Below are 15395 nucleotides of genomic sequence, written 5' to 3'. Positions count from 1 at the left end.
TGCATATTGTGACATACTTTCTGGTGTCCCACAAGTCTCTGAGGCTTTTTTCACTTTTATCATTCTTTTTTCTTTCTGTTCCTCAGACTGTATAATCTTGATTGATCTATTTTCAAGTTTACTAATTCTTTCTTTTGCCAGGTCAAATCTGCTTCTGAGCCCTTCTACTGAACTTTTCATTAAGTGATTATAGTTTTCAGATGCAAAATTTCCACTGCCTTATTTTTATAATGTCTATCTCTTCATTAATATTCTCTAATGAGAAACTATCACCATACCTTCCTTTAATTATTTAAATGTAGTTTCCTTTACTTCCTGGAACATATGTATAAAAGTTACTTGAAAGTCTTTGTCTGCTAAGACGTCCCCTCAGACAGTTTCTGCTTTCTACTTTTCTACTTTCTACTTTTCTGCTTTTCTACTGTCCTGAATATGGGTCATACTTTTCTGTTTCTTTGTATATATAATAATCTTTTGTTGAAAACTGGGCATTTTAGATAATATTATAGCAACAGTAAACTAACTTCCCTCTGGGGCTTGTTGTTGTTTGTTTAATGGCTTAGCTGGACTAATTCTGGGAATTCTATTTCCCCTATAGTGGGTAGTGTCAAAAGTTTCTGCAGAGGTTTGTTTTGGTTTCCCCCCTCCTTTTTTATTTTTAAGTCTAGCTTCCTTGAGTATGCTGCTGAGTCAGCATAGCTTTGTGGTTAAGCCATCAATTAGTCAGAAGCTGTGCCTAAATCCCTGGATCCAGTGAGGTCTTTATCTTTTTCCGTTGGATATGTGGCTTGCAGACTGCTTTCACAGTTCAGGGGGAAACCAATCAGTCAGGGACTTGTATTTTGGAAGTGCTTTCTCTAGTCATCCCTGAGAAAATGCAGCCTTTAGCAAAGAAGTCTTTGCTCAGATTTCTTTGGGCACAGGGCATGAGTGTGATTTTAGCAGAACTCCTAGACTATCTCTTTCCCTGATATACTTTCTGTGTCTGGTCTCCCTCTGTTCATGTTACCAATCTGTTATCCTCCTCTGATTGCTAGACCTTGTGAGGGGTTACAGTGTTAAACAACACCCTGGGGGTACGAATTCCTCCACTCGAATCCATAAGTCTATTGTCTCTGGCTGGGCCAGATCTGAGTCTGCAATTTGCCTCACAAGTCCTCCCAGGGAGAACCTCGGTGCTATGGCATACAAGGAGTTGGGGGACACTGTTCTTCACTAACTAATCCACCCGGATTCTCCCTGTAGAGCGGGTGCTGTGAGTTGAGGAAACAGGCACCACCAACTGGTTGCTGTCACCCACCCAATATAGATTTCTGCAGCACAGAGATGGAGAAATGGGATATTCACCCAGTTCCACCAGCTTTCCAGTGCGGACATTCCAGACCATGAAACTGGGGAATATACAAGTTGTTTACTAGACTGATTCTGAGTCAGCCCAGTCTGTCCAGTGGGCCTGGAGTAGTTTTTCTACATATGGAGCCAGGGGAGGGATGGGTGCTGTTCAACTGTCATGGGTTGCTACTGTTCTTGCACATTTCCATCAAATTTTTTGAGTAAATCTCTCAATTTTGTGTAAGCCTGTTGGTCCATCTCCAGAGATTTTAAATGGTTTTCTTTGATAATTTTGACCAGTTTAATAGATGCTTCTCTGGAGGAGAGGATTCCGTGAACCCCTCACACCAGAAAGGGGTATGTATGAACTTTTTGAGATCAAGGCCATAGCTGCAGATGATTGACAACCAGAACCAAGGCTGGGCAAGTAGGTGGCTGAGAAAATAAAACCACCATCATTATGACACATGCAAAATATTTATGCTATAGACACTCTTGAACTGAGTTTAGTCTCATTTTATCTTCATAGGATGCCACAAGTGGTTATGTTTATACAGCCAACAATGGACACATAACCCATCAAACTTGCATAGCACCTGCAAGCGTGATGCTTCCTTGGGATTCAGTCTCCCACCCTTGCTAGAGCCAGCAAGTGCACATTCTGACACAGTACAAGTCAGCACTGGACGAGGAAAAAGCCCTTAGACTTTCCCCTAGTCTAATGGAACAGACAAGATACACATAAACAAATTTTTTAAAAAAGCAACTTTTGCATGAAAGAGGTGAAGGAGGTGACTCAGTAAGGCAAAAAATGAGGCCAAATCCTGGTTTGGGCTTTTACCAACTTTGTGGCCTTGAGCAAGACACTGAACCCTCCAATTTCCTCATCTGTTCTCGTCTTTTAAAGATACTGATACTTGTTTCACAAGGTTCCTAAGATAATTGAATAACCTACCCCCTGCTTGATTTCTAAACCTATCTCAGAGCTAACATTCCTTTCTGCTTGATACACTCAAACCACACTAATTTCTTTGTGTTCCTTAAAAATACCAAGTCTGTGTCAGTTTTGGGGTCTCTGCACAGTATATTCTCTCAGTCTGAACTGGATTTTTACCAAGTGTTCAGGAGGTCAGAAGCTCTCCTCTCATCATTTAGATCACAGCTTAAACATCACCTGTGCAGACTGGCCTACCCTGACAATGAAATCTAAAAACAAAACCAAAAAGTCCCTGTCTGCTCCCCACTCTAGTCACTCTATCCCATTATTTTGTTTCCTTCACAATGCTTACAAATACCTGGACATAGCAGCAATATATTAATACTTAGAGGGCTTTCCTGGTGGCTCAGATGGTAAAGAATCTTCCTGCAATGCAGGAGACCCAGGTTTGATCCCTGGATCAAGAAGATCCCCTGGAGAAGGGAATGGCAACCCACTCCGGTATTCTTGCCTGGAGAATTCCATGGACAGAGAAGCCTGACAGGTTACAGTCCATGGGGTCTGCAAAGCATCAGACACAACTGAGCGACCAACACTTTCACTTTCATTAATACTTAGGGGCATAGTGCCAAATTGCCTGGGTTTGGATTCTGGTTCTACCACTTTTTAGCTGTGTGACTTTGGGCAAGTTATTTAATCACTTTGAACTTCAGTTTCTTCATCTGTAAAATAGGAAGAATAATAGAATCTACCTTACAGGTGTTGTTGTGAGGACTAGATGAGTTAATACAGGTAAAATGTTCAGCCAGTACCTAGCATTTGGTAAGACTGTCTCTCAGTGTTAACTACTTTGGTAGCCAGCCCCCAAAGTGGCTCTCCAATGATCCTCACCTCCTGGTATTCAGAGAAGGATTGGTCTATGTGATAAGGCTGAAGTAATGGTATGTCACTTTTGAGATTAGGTTATAAAAGATCTCATCTTTCATCTTGAACATTGTCACTCCTGCTCTCTCTCTCAGATCACTCAGAGAGAAGGAAACAATCTGCCAAGTCAAATAGCCCCATGGAGAAGTCCACATGGTATGACAAACCGTGGTGGCCTCTGGTCAGCAGCTGAAGAGGAACTGAGGCCTTACCCCAAACACACGAACAGAGTCTCAATCCTCAAAACAGAGGATCATTGGAGAGCCACTTTGGGGGCTGGCTACCAAAGTAGTTAACACCGAGAGACAGTCTTACCAAATGCTAGGTACTGGCTGAACATTTTACCTCTATTAACTCATCTAGTCCTCACAACAACACCTGTAAGGTAGATTCTATTATTCTTCCTATTTTACAGATGAAGAAACTGAAGTTCAAAGTGATTAAATAACTTGCCCAAAGTCACACAGCTAAAAAGTGGTAGAACCAGAATCCAAACCCAGGCAATTTGGCACTATGCCCCTAAGTATTAATGAAAGTGAAAGTGTTGGTCGCTCAGCTGTGTCTGACTCTTTGCAGACCCCATGGACTGTAACCTGTCAGGCTTCTCTGTCCATGGAATTCTCCAGGCAAGAATACCGGAGTGGGTCTCAATCCCTGGTTGACAACTTGACTGCAATCTCATAAAAGACTCTGAACCAGAACTATCCTTTTAAGTCTCTCCTGGATTCCTGACTCTGAGAAACCATATGAAATAATATTTGTTGTTTTAAGTCATTAAGTTTTAGAGTAAATTGTTAACTAATGTAGATACTACAGTATCTTGCTGGTCTACCTGATTGTTATCAGTCCTCTCTTCTCTACTCTATCCCCAGACCTTGCCATGAATTGCTGAGTTTAGAATGAACACAAGCATTTCTTGTGGTGAGTGTACATCAACATTTCACCGGAGGGCTTGAATAGCCCTTGTTTTATTGTTACTATGCTGTTTCTGGTGTTATGGAAAGAGCACTGGGCTACAAATGGAGAGTACTTTTACTAGATATGTAAGTGATCTTGGATACGTTATTTCACACCCCTGAACATTCTCATCTCTCACATGGGGAAAATAATACCTGCCATACACACCTGTAAGGGTAGTTACAAAGATGAAATGAAATAATTGATGGGAAATCCAATAAAAGAATAAGCAGTGTCAGGACAATATCAAATCCCCTCTAACAGTTGCTGTTGTTGTTGTTCATAGCTGGGGGAAAACATCTTCACAGAACAGTCTTTTGGACTCTGTGGGAGAGGGAGAGGGTGAGGGTGGGATGATTTGGGAGAATGGCATTGAAATATGTATAATATCATATATGAAACGAGTCGCCAGTCCAGGTTCGATGCACGATACCGGATGCTTGGGGCTGGTGCACTGGACAACCCAGAGGGATGGTATGGGGAGGGAGGAGGGAGGAGGGTTCAGGATGGGGAACACATGTATACCTGTGGCAGATTCATTTTGATATATGGCAAAACCAATACAATATTGTAAAGTTAAATGAAATAAAATTTTTAAAAAAATGAATTTTAAAAACAATTATTATTAATTTATACAATGATATATGGAATTAAAAACCCTTAGGTAGTTATATTATACCACTGTTTCATTCAGCCTCCAATATGGCAGTTCCTTAAGTAGCAATCTTTCTGTCAAAGCAAAGATTTCCCCCTAATGAACCAAGACATCATTCTCTTTCAAGGATTGGAATTTTCCCCCATTAATTAATTAATAATTAATTAATAATATTAATTCCCTTCACTCCTAGTTTGATTATGCAGTCCCTTCTTTCCAGCAAACAGTTCAGTATTGAAATAGTTCCATTACCTACTGAGCAATTTCTTCTTTGAGCAAACAACTGATCAAATAATAGCAGCCCAAATAATAACTGCCCCAATAAACGTCTTCAACATTTGAGAAAAGGGATATAATATAGAACAAGAATCAAATGCAGTGCTCTGTGACAACCTGGAGGGGTGGGATGGGGTGGGAGGTGGGAGGAAGGTACAAGAGGAAGGGGACATATGTATACCTATGGTTGATTCATTGTGATATATGGCAGAAACCAACACAATAATGTAAAGCAACTATCCTCTAATTAAAAATAAATAAATTTAAATTAAAAATAGAACAAGAACAATTTAATCTTATATTTACATTAGAGATATTAGTATGAATTCATAATACAGTTTTTCTTAACAAATATTTCATTCATGGTTCTGATCAAAGAAAAAGCCTAGAAAATATGAACACATTAACCAACTAAACACCACAGCATTCAAACTGTGGTCACTAAACACTTCTTAATTTTATTTATTTCAGTGTGTGTAGTAGTATATCATTACAATTTTAATCTAATGACTAATGTTGTTGAGCATCATTATTAGCCATTGGTGGATACCCTTCTGTGAAATGTCTAAGTATTAAGTGCCTCTTTTATCAGGTTGTTTATTTTTATTATTGGCTTGTAAGAGCTCTTTAAATGTCTGGATGTGAGCCATTTGTCAGTCATATATTTTGCACATATATTTTCCAGTATAGTGGTTTGTCTTTTCTTGTCTTTCTTAATGATGTCTTTTGATGTCTTGACATTTTTTAATTTTACAAAATATAGATAGCTTTTTTCTCTTTTATTGTTAGTGCTTTATGTATTGGAGTCAAGAAATTGTTGCTTACCTTCCAGTTCACAAAGATGATCTGTTTTAGTTTCTTCTTAGAGTTTTAATTTTTTAATTAAGTTTAATTTTTTAATTTTACTTTTTATATTTAAGTTTATGATTCATTTGGAATTATTTTTGTATATGGTGTAAGAGGTGAATCAAAGCTTGTTTTAATAGTTGTTTCAGCATCTTTGTCAAAAATCATTTGCTGATTTGTGAGTTAGTCTATTTCTTGACTCCATTTTGTTCCACTGATCTATTCTTGTGTATCTACTACACTGTCTTAATTATTGCAGCATTATTTTAGACATTAAAATCAGATAGTGTAAGTTCTCCTATTTAATCTTTTTTCAAGATTATTTTGGCAACCCTAGCCAAGATGCATTTCTATATAAATTTTAGAAATACCCTATCTATTTCTACCAAAAAAAAATTCAGCTGAAATTTCAATCAGAATTCCATTGAAAGCAGAGATCAATTTGTAGAGATTTAAAATCTTAAAAATATGGAGTCTTCCAAGTGAACATATAGTGAACATGCTATATCCTTCAATTTATTTAGGTCTTCAATGTTTTGAATATTCAGTGTGGGAAAACTACACATTTTCCACTAAATGTATGCCTATTCATCTTATATTTTTGATGCTTTTGTAAATATTTTATTACTTTTCATATTCCAGTTATTTGTTGCAAGAATATGATCGATTTTAATGTATTTCCCATATATCTTGTAACTTTTCTATTTTTTGAAGGTTTCTTGGGGCTTCCCTGGTGACTCAGATGGTAAAGAATCTGCCTGCAATGCAGGAGACCTGGGTTCGATCCCTGGGTCCAGAAGATCCCCTGGAGAAGGGAATGGCAACCCACTCGGGTATTCTCGCCTGGAGAATTCCATGGACACAGGAGCTTGGCAGGCTACAGTTCATGGGGTTGATATGAGTCGAAAATGACTGAACAACTAACAGTAGCGTTGGTATGTAAATGATCATGTCGACTATGAAAAAAAAAAAAAGTTTAACTTTCCTTCTTCTCAATCTTTGTGCTTTTTATTTCTGTATTGCACTTATTACAGCCTCTAGTATAATGCTGAATAGAAATGGTAAGAGCAGATGTTTTTACCATTTTCCTAATTTTAATGGGAAAGCATTTAATATTTTATTGTTAACAATTATGTTAACTGTTGGTATTTCTAGATACCTTTTATCAGGCTGAAGAGAATCCTTAGTCTGCTGAGATTTTCCTTTTAATTCTGAATTGATGTCAATTTTTTCTGCCTTTGTTTGTGATTATCACATGGTTTTTTTAATCTTTATTCTGTTAAGATTATGAATTAACTTTATAGATTTTTGAATATTAAATAAAACCTTGATTCCTGGGGTAATCATTAATTGTTTATGATGTATTATCTGTTTTATATATTGCTGAATTCAAGTTGTTAATATTTATTAAAGATTTTTGTGTCTATGTTCATGAAGGATATTGGTTAGTAATTTGCTTTTCTTGTAATGTTCTTGTCAAATCAAGGCTGGGTACATAATTTGTGGGACCTAGTACAAAATGAAAATGCAGGAAATTCTGTAAAAGATACAAAAATACAAATGTTTTCCCTTAAGTATTTTATTATATATAAAATAAAATAGAATAGCAGTAACAATGACACATGAATAACAACACAAACTTCTGAATTGCAAAAAATGGTGTCAATTTTACATAATACAATAAATAATATTTTGTTAATGTGATAACTTGATTGGTCATAAGGTTTTTCTGGCTCACTCTGCAAAATCATTGACTGGATACTCAAAATTTATACTTTCAGCAATCTCATTTTCAATTGTCATAATGAAAGCAACATATATTTATAGGCTGTGATAATATTGGAATACATTTCTGATAAATAATTTTGAAATATAAATCGTGTTACACCTAGAGCTGATGATTCTCACAGAACAATTTTTCTATAAAGATCTAACTCTTCATACAAATCATTTTTCTGTAAGTGTGAATTTGATTTTCAGTGTAAATTTATACAACAGTGTGTTGAGAACTCTGAAAATGGCCCCTAAAAATGTCATGCCCTAATCCCTGGAACCTGTATATATATGAAGAGATACTACTCTTGTGATTGTTATATTAGATGGTACAGTTGACCTTTATTCAGGTGAGCCTAGCCAGATCACGTAAGTATGCGTAAGTGCACAGAGTTTTCTCCAGCTGATAAGAGAAAAGGAAGTCAGAGACTTGACGGGTATGAGGGATTCAAAATGAGAGTGCCCGCTGCCAGCTCTGAGGTAGTAAGAGGACATGTAAGAAGTTAATGTTTTCTCCAGGTAGAAATAAGTCATGGAGAAGGCAATGGTGCTCCACTCCAGTACTCTTGCCTGGAAAATCCCATGGACGGAGGAGCCTGGTGGGCTGCAGTCCATGGGGTCGCTAAGAGCCGGACATGACTGAGCAACTTCACTCTCACTTTTCACTTTCCTGCACTGGAGAAGGAAATGGCAACCCATTCCAGTGTTCTTGCCTGGAGAATCCCAGGGACGGGGGAGCCTGGTGGGCTGACGTCTATGGGGTCACACAGAGTCGGACATGACTGAAGTGACTTAGCAGCAGCAGCAGCAGCAGAAATAAGTCAGCAAGTCCTGCCCACAGTGGTAGAGGGAAGGCAGAGCGGTAGGGGAGAGGTTGTTGATAAAATAATTAAGTTCCAACTCCTGGAGGGGAGAATCTACATAAATTATGTGTAATTCCTTTGTAAGGTTTATTTTTCTCTATTCCTCCATTAATTTATTTATTCAGTTATTTATTTATACCATTAAGGACACATAAATATTTATCTTACATTTGGTGTTATAATTCAGTACTGTATTATTTTTACTTTGTTGTTCACATGTTTCCATCTTTGACCATTGGGGAGGAATTTGATCCGAGGCCAGTGAAGAGGCTTGATCACTCAGAGCTTTTGTGTAATAAAGTTTTATTAAAGTCTAAAAGAGATAGAGAAAGCTTCAGACACAGACATTAGAAGGGGGCAGAAAGAGTACCCCCTTGAAGTTTATAGCAAGAAGTCACATACCTGTTAGCAAGCTGCTAATTAGAGAAAGGAAATGTCTCAAAAGTCAGGGAGTTGCACCAGGCCCCTCACCCACAACATGCATTTTGAGATAGCATTGGTACAAGGTGAGTTATCCCGGGCCGTAAAACAATTGACATGAATCTTGAAGAAAGGCGATTTCCAAGCAAATACATAGTTTCACTAACACAGCTTAAGAGAAATGGGTAAAACATACTGGTTTGTTGAGCCATTATTGGTTCTGACCCTTAAGCAGAACTGATTTGAAGAAAGGCAGATTCTAAGGTAAATCCGTAGTTCATTAACATAGCTTAAGAAAAACATTTCCACAAGAAAAACTCATTGGTTAGCTCAAGGTTTGAAAAAGTTAAGTTCAGGTGGAACCAGGTGTGATCTTAGCAACATGGAATTTTAAAAGAAACCTCCTTTCAATTTTGTATAGAGAAGGCCAAGAAACCATCTGACGCTTGCAGTTTGTTTTCCCCTGCCTCTTAAGAGAGAGGAAGAAAACGTCTGACACTTGCAGTCTATTCCCTCGCTTGGGGATCCTAGCCTTCCTGCCTGTTACTCTCAAGATCAGCAGTGATGTTAACTCATGTGGTTTGTAAAATATTATGTAATGAAATAAGTCACCCTTTGGAAGATATACATAGCTCAGTCAAACACTATTTTTCACATGATCGATGCATGATGTAAAATCATGCTTGGGTAAAGATTCATTTAAAGCATAAGGCTGGGGAACTTCCCTGGTGGTCCAGGGGTTAGGAATACACTTTGCAATGCAGGAGACACAGGTTTGATCCCTGGTCAGAGAACTAAGATCCCACATGCCCTGGGGCGACTGAGCCAGTAAGCCACAACTAGAGAGCTCACCTGCCACAGGGAAGAGTCCGCGTGCTGCAACAGAGATCCATGGCAGCCAAAGCAATCTTTTTAAAAATAATAAGGTACAAGGCTGACCAGTGGATTTTAATATAACAATGTGTAAAAAACTCATTAATATGGATTCAGATTCCCCACTGCATTTGTCTTAAAGAAACTACCAGTGTCAAATTTTGGTTTAGTTAAAGGAGAATATCCACAATGATCTGAAACAATTATTCAACTACTCTTCCACTTTTCAGTTACATACTTACATTAGGCCAGATTTTCTTCATATACTTTAAAAGAACCTATCACAAAAAAATATCACTACATATTGAATGCAGAAGGAGACACAGGAATTCAACTGTCTTCTAATGAACTCTCTTATATTAAAAAGATTTGCAAATTAGTCAAACCTATTCTTCTTACTTTTTATTTTGTTTTGGAAATTATAGTTATTTTTCATAAACATGTTACTTAATGTAAACACACATTTCACTCCTTGTTGTTATATGTAAAAGAGTAAATAAATCAAAACTTTTAAAATGTCACAGTTATAACTCCTAGTATGTGCTAAGTTGCTTCTGTCATATCTGACTGTTTGCAATCTTGTAGACTGTGGCCTACCAGGCTCCGCCTGTCCATGGGATTCTCCAGCAAGAATACTGGAGTGGGTTGTGATGTCCTTCTCTAGGGGATCTTCCTGACCCAGGGATTGAACCTGTGTCTCTGATGTCTCCTGATTGGCAGGTGGGTTCTTTACCATTAGCACCACCTGGGACACCCAATTTTTTGTGTGGTTGGTATTAAATATAACCTACAGAAATCAAAGACTCTTTGAGATTCTAAGTATTTTTTAAAACTTCAAATCAGATCTGCTGTTGTGGATTGCTGAATAAAAGTGGTGGAGGGAACAAATGATGACCCTTGTCTTACTATTAAGTAGACTAGACTCCTACAAGGGAAACTGACACAATGAAAAAATATACTATGAAAAATATGATTCAGAGGCAGAGCAAGTAACATATACAGTAGGCACTAACTAAGAAAAGAAGAGTAGGGGTATAAGTGGTAAGGAACTTGTTGCCAAGAGAGACTTAAGCATAGGTAGGATTTTGTACAACAGAAGAGTGGGGAATATTCTTTCTAAGCTTAATGACTATCATGAGCAAAATCCTAGAGGCCCAGATAAACTTAATATGCTCTAGGAACTTTAAGGAGACCATCCTGACTGGAATAAATAGTTGGCATTGGTTAATAGCAGGAAGTTGTTTGAATAAATGGGCTAGAGGCAAATTTGGAGAGCTTAAAATGTCAGGATGAGGAGCTTAGGTTTTACAGACAATGGAAAGCTATTAAAGTTTCCTGACTCGGGATGATGACGTGATGAAGGCAATATTTCATAAAAATTAGCCTAGAAGTAGTGCAAAGGAGAGATTGGAATAGAAAGACTGGAAATTAGTTAGGATAGTATTATAGTCAATCCATTCATCAAGTGGTGAGGACCTAGTCATGGTAATGGAAAGTCAAGAATGGATGCAAGAGATACTGTAAAGACAAAATGAGCAGGACTTGATTGATTAGAAAGAGAAGATTAATGGTGAGACTGGATGACTGAGAGAATAGTGCTGTCATTGATGGAATAAGAACACTGGAGTGGGTTGCCATTTCCTTCTCCAATGCAGGAAAGTGAAAAGTGAAAGTGAAGTCACTCAATTATGTCCGACTCTTAGCAACCCCATGGACTGCAGCCCACCAGGCTCCTCCGTCCATGGGATTTTCAAGGCAAGAGTACTGGAGTGGGGTGCCATTGCCTTCTCCCATATAAGAACATAAAGAGACCCATTTTAAGTAGTTGATGATAATTAGGTCATTACCTAATTAGTGTAGTAATAAAGGTGTGGGATTATCCAAATAGAAATACATATGAATAGGGAGTCACTAAATAGGAAATTGGATGAGAAATATAAAATTGAGAGGCTACATTTAAAGAGATAAGTATTGTGTTTGAGGAGAAGGCAGTGGCACCCCACTCCAGTGCTCTTGCCTGGAGAACCCCATGGACGGGGGAGCCTGGTAGGCTGCAGTCCATGGGGTCGCTAGGAGTCGGACACGACTGAACGACTTCACTTTCACTTTTCACTTTCATGCACTGGAGAAGGAAATGGCAACCCACTCCAATGTTCTTGCCCGGAGAATCCCAGGGACAGGGGAACCTGGTGGGCTGCTGTCTATGGGGTCGCACAGAGTCGGACACGACTGAAGCGACTTGGCAGCAGCAGCATTGTGTTTGAGGAAATGAATGGGTTTGCAGAGGAATAAATTCTATAAATCAGGAGCCCAGAAACTATGACTTAATGATAGGCAGAGCAAGTGAAGGAGAATGAAGAAACAATTGAAGACTAACAGGAGAACAGAATAATACCAGCCTACAGAAACCAAGAGGGGACAGATTTTCAAGAGGCTGGAAATGGGCCACATCAAAATCTACAGAAAATAGAAGATTTCATATATAAGTTGAGTTCAGTGAAAACAAGAGTCTTTGTATTGTATTTTTCATTCAACAATGTTGCCTAAATGCCTAGAATTGTACTCAGGAAGGCAGGGATCATTGGAGACCTTCTCAGAAGCTTCCTATCATGGATTTGCTGACAAATGTTTTCCTTTAAATAATACAACTGAAGTTGTAGAAAGAGAGAAGATACAGAGCTAAAGTCAACTTTTTAGTGATAAAACTAGGAACGCATCCTGTATCTTGAAGTATGAAAATTTATCTTTCTGTATAAAATATGAAGAATTTTTTAAATGTCTAAAAGCTTAAACAGATATATACAAACTCATATATAATTTTTTACACACAAACATATATATACATATCTATGACGGTTTTTTAAAATATGTTGTATTTACTGAAAGAGTATGAGCAGAAACTGAAAAGCCAAGTGGAAAAAAAAAATAACATGAAGAGATAAAATTTTTTTTTTCAATTACCAAACCAGCCAGAAATATAGCAGAAAATGTGTGACATTCATAGTAACTTCATTTTAGTTTCAATGCTATTATTCAGTTAATGTAAATTAATATGAAATATGATACAAACAGTTAAATGTAGCCCCCATATATTGCTTTTAGTGCATCTTTGAAGGCAGAAAAGTAGACTAAATCAGTGAGAAATTGAATTCTAAAGCAGAGATTATAGTTTTCCTCATAGTTCATATGCCAGAATTCTCTCTCTTCCTCTTATCTTTGCTTTAGTTCTATTGCTCTTTTTTTAGTTTAATAACTAAAATTATAAAAATATGCATTTTAATGATAAAATGGTAATTTAGCAGGAAGCAGAACAATGGTGTCTTGCAGCGGATCTTTAAATTCAATTTTTCACTAAATTAATTTCATGAGGTGTGTTGTTCTATCTAAATCTAGACAGTATAGGTATTCATGTAGATTCATAAACCGTATCCCATGAACTCCAAATAAAAGATATAAACCTATTTTTGTCTACAGAGACAGAGAAAGGAAAGAGAAAAGTACTTTATTAATTCTAACAAAATCAGATTCCTATTTGAAACTGAGAAAGGAGAAAATATGTATAATGTAGGTCTGTGTATATGTATTTCAAAAGGAATACATTAATGAAGTAGCTATTTCTTCTTTAGAATGACAGATATCTTTTCTCTCAAAAAGAAAAATAATAAGGTCTTGCCTGGTGGTCCAGTGGTTAAGGATCTGCCTCCCAATGTAGGGGATGAGGGTTTGATCCCTGGTCGGGAAACTAAGATCTCGCCCACGGGGAAAGTAAGAGCGCCCATGCACTCTGGAGCCCCTGTGCTACCACTGGAGAGAATTCTGCCTGCTACAATGAAAGATCCTGCATGTCACAACTAAGAGCTGACACAGCCCAAAGTAAATAAATTTATAAAAAAGAATAAGAAATGATATAGGAAGAGTTTGGATTAGATGACCTGTCAAGTCGGCGTTGTCCGTTTCTGCGCTACCGGCCTTCCTGTTGGCGATTGTCTGAAGTGTTTTGTCGCGTCTCCCGCTCCTCCTGGACTCAGGTTGTAACCACAACCGCCCGACTCCTTAGCTCTGTCATGTCCTCCTCGTCTATCCCCCTTGGGGTCCCAGTCGTATGCTGTTCATAAATTCTTTAAATGGTCTGCGGAGACGCCTACAAAAAAGAAATAAGCACGTGTGTCAAAACACTCACTTGCCGTAGTCGGCAGGATTCGAACCTGCGCGGGGAGACCCCAGTGGATTTCCAGTCCACCGCCTTAACCGCTCGGCCACGACTACTGCTGGTGGTTGGTTTTGGCAGTGAGACCTATATAGAGTTGACACACAAGTGTCTAGTATCAGGTCAAAAGTTTTCTCAAGTGGATGCCATTTTCCTGTAAGGAGGCTTAAGAAGGGGAGCAAAGAAACAAATCATTCACATATTATAACAAAAGAAGGAAGCTCTCGGGGACTTTATATCAACCAGATCAGCCTTCAGGATTTGCAAGAAATAAAGACTTCGTAAAAGCCTGAGGGCCAAGAGGAGCTACTCCACGTTCAAAGTAATGCTCACAATTCTCCAAGCCAGGCTTCAGCAATACGTGAACCGTGAACTTCCAGATAATTCTGACATTTGTATTGTCTTGGTATTGGTATCTGTTCTTTAGTTTGAGGTTTTCTGGTTTCTTGATATCAGTGACTTTTTAAAATTAAATTCTTGACATTGTAAATATTATATTATGAGATTCTGGATCTTATTTACATCTTTTCTTTTGGTAGGTCTACTCTGGCATCATGCTGGTGGGGGAAGTGGTCACCACTTCATTACTACTGTGTGGAAATAGAAGTGCAGGTTCTTCACTAAGGCTCCAGTGATACTCTGGGGAAGTAGAGGGGAACCCTGTTACTGCTTGTTGACTTAGAAATTGAAGTTCCCTTCTAGGGCTTTGCTGATACTGACAGAGGGAGGGGCACGTGATTTCTGCTCACCCTGTGGCCTCCACTAACATTGACTGGGGATAAAAGATCCATATGGCCTTTTTCTACCCACTAGGTTCCCACTGAGTCTTTGCTCATGGGCATGAGGGTAAGGCCCTAGAAGTTGAAGCTCCCTTCTAGGGCTTTGCTGATACCACCCTGGCTGATAGAGAGGGAGGGGCACCTGATTTTTGCTCACCATGTGGCCTCCATTAACATTGGCTGGGGATTAGAGAAAGATCCATTTGGCCTTCTCCTACCCACTAGGTTCCCTACTTAGTCTTTGCTCATTCGAATGAGAGTAAGGCCCATGGTTTTCCTATATTGTTTGGCAGGAATAAAATATTTATTATCTAAAATTTTTCTGAATTGCTGTTTGCCCCTTTCTTGGTCTTTTGACTAGAGAGAGCAGGCTTTCTTGAAACTAGTTTTGTCTGTGCTCTTTGGTTTCTCTAAGTTGCTGGCTTCCTCAATACCTAGTCCAAGATATATGAAGAACACCCAAAAAATTCATCACTTTGTTAGTCCTTGGATCCCAAAGTCCTTAGCCAGTCTGCCTTTTTTTCCTGCACCTTTCAGAGTGCTTGTGTTAGTT

The 15395-nt window shown here is 38.4% G+C and overlaps 1 non-coding gene across 1 annotated transcript; it reads right to left on the bottom strand.

Annotated features, from left to right (window-relative positions):
- Nucleotides 1-14040: 14040 nt before the first annotated feature.
- Nucleotides 14041-14122, bottom strand: TRNAS-GGA. The gene has a single exon. It is a non-coding gene; the product is annotated as a tRNA-Ser (tRNA).
- Nucleotides 14123-15395: the final 1273 nt, after the last annotated feature.

The sequence above is a fragment of the Bubalus bubalis genome, chromosome X (genome assembly GCF_019923935.1).
Source record: "Bubalus bubalis isolate 160015118507 breed Murrah chromosome X, NDDB_SH_1, whole genome shotgun sequence".
Taxonomy (NCBI): domain Eukaryota; kingdom Metazoa; phylum Chordata; class Mammalia; order Artiodactyla; family Bovidae; genus Bubalus; species Bubalus bubalis.
The sequence above is the reverse complement of the archived record's forward strand: the minus strand, read 5'-3'. Positions and strand labels throughout refer to the sequence as shown.